This window comes from Aulonocara stuartgranti (assembly GCF_965226115.1).
Source record: "Aulonocara stuartgranti genome assembly, chromosome: 11".
NCBI lineage: Eukaryota > Metazoa > Chordata > Actinopteri > Cichliformes > Cichlidae > Aulonocara > Aulonocara stuartgranti.
In genome coordinates, this window is record NC_138947.1 from 18,933,097 (window position 1) to 18,945,534 (window position 12,438).

Sequence of the window (12,438 nt, forward strand, 5' to 3'; positions counted from 1 at the left end):
TTAATTTAGCACCAAATAAATATTGACAACTTACCCCCAGGCTACGTAAAGCTTAAGACTGATGTTACCATGGTAACGATCACTGACACTTGCTTTGATTAGTTACACTCAACCAAAAAAAGAAAAACAAAAAAGAGGAGCATAGTTCACAATTTGTGTGCAAACCTTCTCATGGAAAGAGAAAAGTGTTTGTAGAGATCACAGAAACCCATGGAAAATACACAGCAGTGAGCTTGTCACTCGTTTTTGTTTGCCCAACAAACTATCCTGCGCCTGACTAAAGACACCAAACAGGTGCCACGTTCAAGGATGACAATAGCAAGCAAACCTACCTGTTAGATACTGAGATAGCAGCGGTCAGGTGGCTGTGGTACTCTCAACTCTGCGGCTATAAATATTATTCTGTATTTATCTTGTCTTCATTCCCAGTCTTACTGTTTCTTTGCATTTCTTATGATTTGTAATAGCTGCAATAAATGCTGAGCAAGGCCACTGCTGCTGTCAGCCTGTGTATTAAGATACCTGGCATATTAAACATACATACAGACAGCCTTCATTTCAGCTTGTTATTAACAATTTATAACAGCCTAACAACCACACTGTGGTTCTGTAAAACATGCCAGCAGTGGATTGGAGCAGTTGAAACGCTCATTTCATATTTAAGCTTTCTGGGCATGCTAGTTCAGTTTATATCCAGCCCCATAATTCCATTAAAATATCTTATGAGTGTGTTCATAATGCATTATAGGCCATGACCTTTATACAAAGTCTTAGCCGTGTTTTTTTTATGAATCTTGGCATCTGTTCAAGCACGCCATAAAAAAGAATATACAAACACAGTCCAGCTTTCTCTGTGCATATATAACATGGCATAGCATGCAACAAGACAGGGTCTGTGCAGAGGTGATTAGAAATTAAAACAGTCTAATTTCATCTCTTTTGTAGCGCTGAATGATTCCACAGTGTCTAGATGCTTTTTGTTTGTTTAGCTTTGTTTTGTTTTGTTTTTTTTAAAAGGGCAGATGAGCGAAAAAACAAGTTCAAGTAGTAGATGAGAAGGTATAAGGACCCTTACACCTTAGATCTATGAGATCAAACACACACATGCCTGTCTAAAACACATAGCACTTTCCACAGATTAGAAATCATCCCAGTTTACAAAAGCTTTGCTCCACAAAAGGTGTTCTTTTCACAGATACGCAGCCGTCGCCACAAAGAAGAGCCCCGGGCGTTTCATTGTCAAGCTCTTTCTTTTCTTTTCTTTGCCGCCAACAACACTAGCCTCTTTATCAGTGCAATTACAGCACAAACAGACTCATCATTGGCCCAACTGTCCTCTCCTATCACCTTTATTTCCACAAGCAACCTAATTAGTCCTAAAGAGAGAAAAGCCAATAAGCAGAGGAGAGCAGAGAGGCAGAGAGAGAGAAAAAGCTATCATGTCCATTTGTGTGGGTTCACAAACGCAGTTGTATGTGTTTGGTGTATTTTTCCACTCTGTTTTTCCATTTCTTTTTGTTGTTGTTGTTGTTGTTGTCCTCACTCTTTCTATCTCCTTTTTTTTTTCCACAGAAAGAAAGCCTTCAAAGGAGCGATTGTGCAGAGCGGCTGAAGTGGTCTGTTGGTAAGCGGACAGCAGAGCAACACAACAAACATGGCTAGCACTAATCAGGGCCCCGGCTAATGTAAACAATGTCATTTTTTGCCCTTAATGAGCCAATTTTCCGCAGATATGAGAGGGCTAACAATTGGGGCAGCGCCTTTGATGTGATTCATCTGAAGGTTTGTTTGTGATCGCTTGGCACTTTTTGTTGGAAGCCCTGCGCCCAGCTGCTTTCATCTACCCCTGAAAAGAGAGAGCCACGACTCACTTGGGTATAGAGAGAGGGGGGAATAAAAATAATAATTTTCTTTTCTTTTCCCCCCTTCTTTTAAAAGACAACCACCCTCCCCTTTTATTATAAACTAGTCCCAATCAGCTGACCTCCTTGTCTCCTTTCCCTTTAACCCCACCCCCACACACACACACACACACGCACACACACACACACAAACACAAAATTTGTGAACATGCATACAAGACTGAAGCAGAAGCAACCATGAGGGATCTGAAAAAAAAAAAGAAAAGGAAAAAAAAAAAAGGGAACATGGTTCATGCCGGGTGTCTATAGTGATCAAATAGCGAACTCATTAAAAGGCACCCCGGTGTGCGAGCAGTGGACACTGACAGGGCCTTCATTAACATGGTGCTGACAAAAGGTGAGGCAGACCAAAGACGCAGCCGGCAGGCCAGGTGTGTGTGCCGCGGCGCTTTTCAAGATGGCACCATAGCCAGAGGCGGGCGGGCTGGCAAAGAGCACTCCATCAAATGGCATACTGACCAAGACCAAGCTGGTTCTGGTAAAGGAAAGAAGATATACAGATAAAGAGTTTCCGGTGTGTGCACGGAAAGTTTCGACGTTCACTGCATTCAAGTCAAACTTTTCCTGCATCCAAGCGATGATCCATTTCATCAAGTGAGTCTCTCCACAAAGTTCGCAGTCCGGTGCCGATTATCATAATAAAGTGAACTCTTCAAAGTTCAGTAAAAGGCCATAAGAACACACAAATAACAACAACAAAACAGGAAATAGGAGCGAGAGAGGGCTATTGATGTAATGAAGGTAGTCAAAGGTAGTATCCACGGGCAATACATCGCCTCATGTCCAGGCCTATTGCAATCAATCACTGGAGCTGAAGTGAAGTCAACTCCAGGCTAGTCAGTCAGCCAGGCCCCCCTTATAACCATGTATACACACATTATATACACACACACACACACACCTCTGCCTGCCTCTCTGGCCATGAGTCAGGGGCCCTCTGGGGCCAACCACACACTCACACACATACACACACTCTGCACCTGCTGGGCCCTGCAGTTACCAGCTGTCAACTCCACGTGCTCTTTGCCGTCTGTTTAGTGTGTGTGTGTGTGTGTGTGTGTGTGTGTGTGTGTGTGTGTGTGTGTGTGTGTGTGTACAAAGAGTACAGGGTTGCTGCAAAGTTACAAGCATCAGTTGGGCCATGGACAGAGAAGAAGAAATGATGTGGGCCGTTCAAGGACATTTACTTGCTTTCAACAAATGTTTCAACAAAAACCAATTAAATGAGAGCACTTGGCTGCTTTTTCTATAACGAGGGATAGGAGGAAACATTTCTTAACCCACAAACACACATTAAAGCCAAAAACTGAGACAGTTAGGTACTAAGAAAGCTCCCCAAAGAGCAGACACCTATCTCCTTCTTCACAGTCAGGTCAACCTGAACAGTAAAATGTCAACAACAAAAAATAATAAAGTTTTTATCAACCTCACAACTAATGATTTCTGAGTTCTTTCTAAGTTCTCTTCTGTCTCTCTAGTTGCACAAAAAAAGAAAACTAAAATCATTTTTTAAATATTATTTTCCAACTTAGTTCTTTGCAGTGCTGCAGAAGTCTTGGGAGAAAGCTGTATAAGCTGTTACAACATGACATAGCAAAAAAAAAAAAAAAAAGTGCAAACTAACCAGTGATGGGTTCATTCTCAGTAGAAAAAGTGTTAACCAGTAAAACTGGGAAAAAAGACCCATTACAGCATTTACCTCTAGGGCATGACCTTAATCCTAAGCTCCCTCCCCATCTCTGCAAGGGACAGAGAGATAGGAAGCTAGGTTACAGCAACAATGAAAAACGTGTCTGTTTTGGGGGGAGAGAAGAAAAAAAAATCAATAATGTGTTGTGATGTGAAACTGATTCCCACTGGATCTCGCTGTGTTCTGTACAAGCCTATTCTCTGTGTGGCCCTGAGGTAAGTAGTGTACTTTGTTACAGTGTGTAGCAGTAAGCCTTGGAGACCTGTGCAGCGATTAAGCCGTACTGGAGCACATTAGCTCAGGCCATGTCATGGCAGGCTGAAATGGGTCTGGCATGGAAGGAAAAAGGATGAAGAGAAGGGTACATCAGAGGGAAGTAGATGAAAAAGGGTATCAAAAGGGAATGAAATGAATGAGGAAAAAAACAGGGCAGGGAGAGAAGAAAAATGTGACGGGGGTGGATAAGGAACAAAGATAAAAGAAAAAGGAGAGGAAAAAATGTGTTGGAGAAATGACATTTGTTTGACTTCATGTCATGAGGTTTGCACATCGTCATACAAGGTTTCATGCCTACACGGATGCATTTCCACCTCCAGAGAAAGAAAAGGCGCATAGCAAACCCGAGACACTTCGTGGTGTCACAGCTGACAGCAAAGAGAAAGAAAGTAGGGATGGCTAGCAGGAGTGATGGAAGGGTGGAGAAGGATGGCGCGAGGAAAAGAGAGACAGGACAGAAGCAGAGAGAGTGACAAATTCCCCGCTGATGACTATTTACAGGCTATTCCCTCTCACCACGGAAACCCGAGGCCTCAACCCCGCTTTCTCATTTTCTCCTCTTTATTTATCCATTTCCTCCCTTCTGTGGTAAATTTGTCACTTTTGCATAAGGCTGCTAGTGTCAGGGTGGAGGAGGGAATGGCAATATGAGCAACCCTAGGTGTGATGGAGAAAGTGGGGATGATAATAGAAGAGGAGCTGATGGCAGCATTTCTTCCCTCAATCTCTGACCATCTTCCTAAATTCCCAACCCCCCTCTCTTGTTCTGTCCCCTCTTTGCCCCTTTCACCCACCTCTCCCTCCATCGCTCCCTCTCCTACACCGACCCTCCTCTCTTTCACGCCTTCCTTTCTCTCTCCTCTGCCTCAGCCCACCACTCCACTTCCCTCGTCTCTCCAGGAGGCAGTTGTCAATCAAGTGCATCTCCCACAATCCCTCTGGAGCTCATTGTGCCCGCGGTCGCTGGCGGAGGCAGGCGTTGCGAGGCGGCAGAGAGCCGCAGATGGAGGGAGTGCTGTCAATCATTGTCACTAATTATTAATTTCTGTCACTCAGGCCCCCATGGCAGCCACATAGCGGGGGCCTCTCACTCTCTCCGTCTCTCCCTCCTTTCCTTCTCCAGCCTCCTCCTCGCTACTCATTCAGCTAGTTGGTCTGCATCCCTCTGTCCCTCCCATGCTCAGTCCCTCTCTACCTCCCTTGTCCCTCGTTAAAGTCTGTGCCTCTCCTTCGCCTTTGCTTCTTTCATTTAGGTCACTTGATCTTTCCATTTCTCCTTCCTCCCTCTCTCACGCCGCACTACGGACTCTTTCCCCTCTTGTCCCCCTCAACACTCCCAGGGTGAGTTGATTTGGTATGCCAGCCTGGCCACAAAAAGTTCAACCTTTCATTATGTGGTTCACGTGCACTCAGAACTGCCCCTTCTCCTCTCCCATCACCAGGTCAGTCCCCCTGACTCTCTGCTCTCTTTTAATTGTATTCTCCCCTCTCACCCCTCTCAGACACCCTCCCACTACTTCAACACACAATATCCAGCTCCTCCTCTAATTCATTAAAAATAAAATAAATTTTTTTTTTAAAAGACCTGCTTAACACTTTCTTCTATTTTCTCTTTCCCCCCCCCCCCCCCCCCCTTTTTTTAAAGCTCAGACTCGGCAGGTCTTTGTTCAGGTTCTGATTTGATTTGGTGAACTTGGTGTTTTCAATTTGCACACCGCCGCTTTCACCTGTGATGTCACAGTGATGGCGGCTAATGAGGGAGGCCTGACCCGCATGTAGCTGCGACTGAGGACGGGGCCAGTCCACTTCGCTAAGGGTTCTGATCTGCTCCTACCCTCACCTCATTACCAGAGGCGGTGGGCTGGGAGGCAAAGAAGAGAGAGAGAGAGGGAGGAAGTTGGTGATTAGGAGTTTGAGCACACACACCCACAGTCATTCACAAATATTCATGAAAACACTGCATACACACAAGGCCAGATTCTTTATATTCTCATTCCATATATGCACACACATATGCTGCACACACATAAACAACTGCCTTTACAAATAAATACACTAAGATGCATTCTTACTAAACACACACTTTTTAACCATACAGCCTTTGCACGCACATTCATCCTATAATATGCCCACACAAGCATTTTTTGGCCACAGACACTGATGCATAAACACGCATATAGTGTATCTGCCTAAGACATTAAACATCATGTACATCTGTGTTTCTACACCAAAATAAAAAGCAAAAACATGCATGATATCAACAACACACACATTTTGGCGTACTGAAGGTTTATGTCAATCACTACAAAGTTGTGCTGCGCATCCAAACTTTGTTCAATACCACACTTCTAGTGCAGACGCCCACATTTTAATGATACCAAATGCGCCGGGCTGTGTGTGGATGAAATCAATATTACATGAAGACATTTAGAATATTTCAATTTGATGGCACGTTGATAAATAAACTCAGCTTTTTGGGTTTGAATCCAAAAATGGGAGTGTGCATATGTGAGAACTTCTCTTAATGTAGGTTAGATCAGGCAGGAATACGGGTAATTTAATCAACTTAAAGCTACATGTGGGGAAATGAACACTCCACACAGAATATGGACCTCATCTCCTCCTGGATTACTATTCTCAACAGACCTGTGCTACTCTAATGAGGGGCAGAGGAAGAGGCCAGCTGGACACCACTGATCCTTCACCTCCCTTCCTATCTATACCTACTGAAACCATCCACCAACCCTGCTGCTCCTCTGCTCCCACAAGCCCCCGCGTGCCCTCCAGTCCTGCTCTGCATACAGCCATTAGCACCCCTCTACCCCTAACCTTCTGCTTCTCTGCACCCACCACTCCCTCCACCTGCCCCTCCACTCTCTCTCATTCTTTCTCTTTAGTGTCTGCCTCCATCCTTTCCTCCGTCTCCTCTCTCTGCTGTCACTCCGTTTTCCTGGGCACCTGTCACTTTTCCCTTTCACTTTTCCCCTGTATCCCAACCTCTGTTGTTTTTTTTTCCCTTTCTCTTCCTCCATCTTCTCTTTCTCATCTCCTCTTAGCTGTCACTGTCTTTCTCTCCTTATCTGATTGTCTCTTCACTCCTTCCATCTATACATCCTTCTTACTCTCTCTCTGTCACCACCTCCTCCCCAACCACCTCCCTCGTGTCTGTGTTTTTGTGTGTGTGCGTGTCAGCATTCAGCACCTCAGTGGAGACAGGGTTTATTGGGGTAATGCATTTATCACTGCTGCAAGCCAGGGCCTCACCTCCTCCTTTGAGCCAGTGAGTAATGAAAATAGGATCACTTCTGACAACACTCTGCAACACACACTCGGACTCACACAGATGCACTCTTACGCACACACACACACACACACACACACACACACACACACACACACACACACACACACACACACAAAAACACATATTCGTGAATGTTCCTCAAAAACGCTTGCATTTAAACATCAACATCAATGAAACGCAAACTTCCAAGGAACCGAGGAGATTCTTGTGCTCATAAACTCAGAAACGCTTGCCAGCTCTCCAAATCAGCTCTCCTGTCACAAAAAATGCCTTCTAGTATTTTTTTTAATAATAACTAGATGTAATTACTAATTCTTATGCTTTCTTTTAGACAAAAGTAGTTAGTTAACCCAATACTGTAAGCAATAATTATTAAATAACTGCTTATTTAATTACACAGAAATGAGAAAATTTGTTCTGTGATAAACCAAATTCACATTATCTTGACGTTAACATTGATTACATAAACAATTACACAAATTCCTGAGAGGCAAAATGAAAAGTAATCTATCAAAAAAAAAATCTATTGATGTAGCTGACCTAAAACTGATATTAGAAAAGTGCTAAACACATCAGCATTTAAGTGATATCAACATCTTTCAGCGAGGCTTGAAGCATCTAAAATCATATTCAAATTTTAGCTGGAAAAAAAGAGCAAAACAAGAGAATTTTGCTCAGTGCAGGTGGGAAAGATATTATCTTAGTAAATAACTACAGGCTACAACATTATTAGCCCTATATCACAAACTTTGCAGCGGCTGAGCAAAAGTGTAGAGATGCCGCTGCAGTTTTTAATACCGCACAGTTTGGACACTAACAACTTAAACTCTGCACATGATAAACTTGGAGAGCTGTTCAATAATTTCCTGATAGAATACTTAAAAGAGCAATTTAAATAATAAGTGAAATTTACTAAGTGTACCTAAATGTTGGCCATCTAAACAAAACCTTAGTGTCTACAGACATAACATTATGACAGCTTGGGTGTTTAGCAGGATTCGCAGACCTGTAGCCATATATGCTTTGACTGAAATTCACAAATATTCCAAGACCATCTCCAAATGAGTATCTATGGATGTGACAAGTCTGTTAGGGAATCTGGTGTCTAATACCTATAATATGCACTCATCCGAAAACTAGAAATATCCTGCAAAAATGGACTATACAAAAGCATCAATTATGTCTATTTTGACCTTGCAGGTAAGTTTGATGTATATCTCAGTAATCTGTGTCTACACATCATTGAAAATAAATTGTTAGGGTACCAAAATAACCAAAATCTAGGTGAATTTCAGCCCATGAAAATATATGCAACTGCCAAATTCTGTCAAACAATCACAACCACCAACAATGACAGTACTGAGCTAAGCCTCAAATTCAAATATTGTGTTGCAACTTAAAAAAAAAAATACTCCACTGCATATAATTTCTACTACATTATGAACTTGGAAGACGACAAAACTTTCTTCCAAATTCATTTTGCTGCATTATAACACCACTGGACTCACTTGCCACAGTTCTGAACTAACATCTTTTATCATGTGGAATCGAAAGGCAACATGTCTGACTATTTCAGCCGTGGTTTCCTAGGGAGAAAGAAATCAGGTAAGGATCAAGTGTTAATGGCCAGGGGTGCCTGTCTAATCCCATTTGGTCTGGCAGTGTCGGGGAGGTGGGGGAGGTCTTCACCAGTTTAAAACGATACCATCACCACAGGTATTCGAGCCGGGCTCAGATTGGCCTTGACAGAACAAAACATCGCCGCAGCAAATGACTCAAGCACCTCCCATTACATCAAACTCGAGAGGACAAGGTCAGATCGGCAGCGACATAAAGTTTAAGCTTAGAAAACAAACTTCTCTTCAAACTGCATTTTCTTAAACGCAGCGTATCGTGGCGAGGGAGATTGCTGCTAATACACCAAGTAGTGCGTGGAGAGCCTAAGTCAAAGGACTGCTGACTAATGTGCCGAAATGGTCGGGAATACTCTGTGGTATTGCAGATGGCAGAGGTATTTGTTATTCATATGGCCCTCAAGGTGCATCCACAAGGTTTGCGTGAAAGTGTGAGTCTCGCACGTGCACGTGTGCATGTCTATGTGCGTACGCTTTTGTGCGTGCAAGTGTGTGTGTCTTGTGCAGAATCCGCAGTGCTGAGGATGCCATTAATGCTTGCTGCTGATCGCCCTCCCACATTTAAATAACAATAGTGCAGTCAGAGAAAGCATCGGTGTGAATCCAACCCACAAAACACCCAGGAGCTGCAGGCCCCACTCCTGCTGTGTGCGCGTGTGTATGTGTGTGTGCGTGAGTGCGCACTTTGTGTGTGTGAGTTTAGGTGCTCTTGCTTGTGCTCAACCCACCACATATGTGCGAGTCTGAGAAAAGACAGTAAGACAGAAGAGGGGAGAGAGAAAGACAGGGAGGAAGAGAGGAAGGCAGGCTGCAGCAGAGTCTAAAATACACAGCCACTGTGTTGTGCAGATGGGTTATGTGATGAGAAACTGCAAGTCCACAGAGATTTCCTATTAGCATATACTGGTGACCCTGGATCCTTCAGTGCAAGAGCTGCTTGTCTTTTAAAATGAGTCTGGCTCAGATGGACTGAGTGCTGACTGAAGGTTTTCCATCTTATTTTTGCCTCAGAAATAATAAACAGTTCAGGTGTCCTCTCACTGCAAACTCCACTCAGCCACTATGCAAGGCACGCCAAGTGACAGCAGATACTAAATTAACCAAATTAAAGACATTTTGAACGCCACTGAACATGCCAACATTCAAGCAGTGATCTTGCATGATAGCGCAAAAAAATGGGATAGCACATTAAAAAAATCAAAGTAAGTCAATACTGTCCAATATTCCCCTGTATGCTGTTTTGTGTTAAGTTCCAACAGGTTTGTGGATCGAATTTCCAAATATGAAAGAATTGAGGAAATCCTTCAAGACTTTCTGCTACTGGGCAAATTATTATTTTAAACATGGGTACTGATCTAAAATTTCACAGCTGGCACAGCTCTACTAGAAGATATTATCAAATTCAAAACAAAATTTATTTTTGTTTTGCTTGTTTTCTGCTGTTTTAGTCCAGTTTGGTTTTTCAGTGAGTTCAGAAAAGATTGGGGGAAATTTTCTTTGGTAACTTCTGTCTCTTTTAGATTGCAGAAATTGTTTTGCATTTTACTGTGATAGGAAATTAAAAAATAGGAAATAAGACATCTTTTGGTCAACTAGACCAAAGCAGCTAGCCTGAATCAGCCATATTAGTTAGTAAGTTACTGTTAGATGTATCTCTTTGACAAAAAGATACAATTAATAGCATCCGAACTACCCAATCAGTGTTTTATTTAACTATCCTGTAGTTACTGTAATCATTGTTGGATTAATTATCAGTTTATTTCCTACAATTATATCAAAAAAACTAACAATTAACCCAACAAACAGTGTACTAACGGGAATTAGTTGAACGTCACTACAGAGTACTTACAAAACGCACCATGTAGTCTATTTAAAGTTGAATTTAGCCTTGTTCGTCTTTCAATACTGGTGATGACAGCATCCACCTGTGAAATACACAGTAATCCCGTCAGTATTGCTGGTTGGAGCCAGAGTCCACTCTCCACCCTCAGAGCTAAACTTTACTCCGGTCTGTGGTTCTCATTTATTTACATCGTAGTCTGACTGTTGGTTTGCTAGCTTACACACACTGATATTAAACTAGCTTTTTTTTTTTTAAACTTTATTTATCACATTATAGACATACAGTCAAGTAAAACAGGGATCACATAAAAGATAACATTGTGGTAGTACAATGAGGAACAGAAAGAGTGACAAGGACAGTGAGACAAAAGTGAGTACAAAAAATAAAATAAATTAAGGGGAACATAAATAAACAAAAGTTTGCAAGAGCCAAAATCAAGTTAGCAGTTTCAATCGGTTACAGATGTTAACAGTCTTGAGAGCCTTAGTGTTTTTTGATGAGGAGATTGTCCTTATATATTGTGCAAGTTCCATTTTTAATACAAGAAGTTCAGGCTTTCTGCCGAGGACTTTTTAAACTAGCTTATTGTGCTAACATTTTAGTAAAGTTAGCTCAGGCAGCCGTCGAGCATGCGCACTCACCAGAGGTCAACTTCATTTTTCAGCTACCGGTAGCTTCGAATTCATCACGTCTGTTTTCCGGTTCAAGTGAGAAACAGGTGAAGAACAGGTAAGTCTTTAAACTCACTATTGCTACATAAGACCACCTGCATCCAGTATGCCGTCACTCCACTCTCTACACTCCTTTTTTCTATGTGCCCTTCATGTTTGTTGTTGTCCAGTTTCAATTGAATTTAATTCATATAGCCTCAAGGCACTTTATATTGTAAGGTAAAGACCCTACAATAATATAAAGAAAACAGAGAAAACCGCAGGAAGGAAAAACTCCATTTTAGCAGGAAGAAAACCCTGGCAGAACCAGGCTCAGGGACAGGCGGTCATCTGCCAGACCAGTTGGGGGTGACCTGTAGAAAAGAGACGGAAATGAATAATAACAAATAATTAAATGCAGAGTGGTTTGGCATTCAAATGTGACATTAATAATCGTATTCCAATATTGAGCGATACATTATGTGTAAGTTACCTTTTTTATTGCGCTATAGAGCATTTTTTTTTTTTTTTTTTTAAGCAAAAAATTAAGTATTTATACTTACCAGGCATTAGTCTGATGGGCCTGTATTTTTTTCATTATTTCTAATGCTTTAAGTGATGAAATTGATTATTTAATTATAATAATAATTACCTCTTGGAAACTTGAATTATGAATTATTTTTTGTTGTTACTTTTCATGTTTGAATTTCCTTCATCTTGCTTCTTTCAGTTATATAAATTTGTTCATCCTTTAAGCATATAGATCCTATTGACACCATGTGTGAAATATATATATAAAACAATTCCCCTTCAGTAGGCATCTTACATAGCAATATTGTCATTTTTTTAAGATAAAATTCCCTAAAAGTAGTTTTCAACATGTTACAGTAAGCAAGAATATGTCGGTGTGACTATATATAACTTGTGAATACATTTTCAAGGTTTCGAAATGTGTAAATGTGTTGTTTAAACATTATTTCCAAACTTTAGATAACCAACAGTGCACCATAATCCTGCACACATACATCCCTCATATACTTTATATAAGGCTGACTCATTGTTTGTACTTTGTGTGGACCTGAGTGCACGTGATAAAGTGGAAAACCAGCATGCTGCAAA

The 12,438-nt window shown here is 41.7% G+C and overlaps 1 protein-coding gene across 6 annotated transcripts in view; it reads right to left on the reverse strand.

Annotated features, from left to right (window-relative positions):
- The window catches only part of LOC309716771 (uncharacterized protein), a 63,819-nt gene extending 52,432 nt beyond the window's left edge, over window positions 1-11,387 (reverse strand). For 4 of the 6 annotated variants that reach the window (XR_014279511.1, XR_014279512.1, XR_014279513.1 and 1 more), the window contains exons 1-2: window positions 11,311-11,387; window positions 10,685-10,751 (exon numbers count right to left, since the gene is read on the reverse strand). The gene's annotated coding sequence lies outside the window, so the exon portion shown is untranslated. The other 2 variants (XM_082550787.1, XM_082550786.1) reach the window with 2 other exon arrangements.
- Window positions 11,388-12,438: the final 1,051 nt, after the last annotated feature.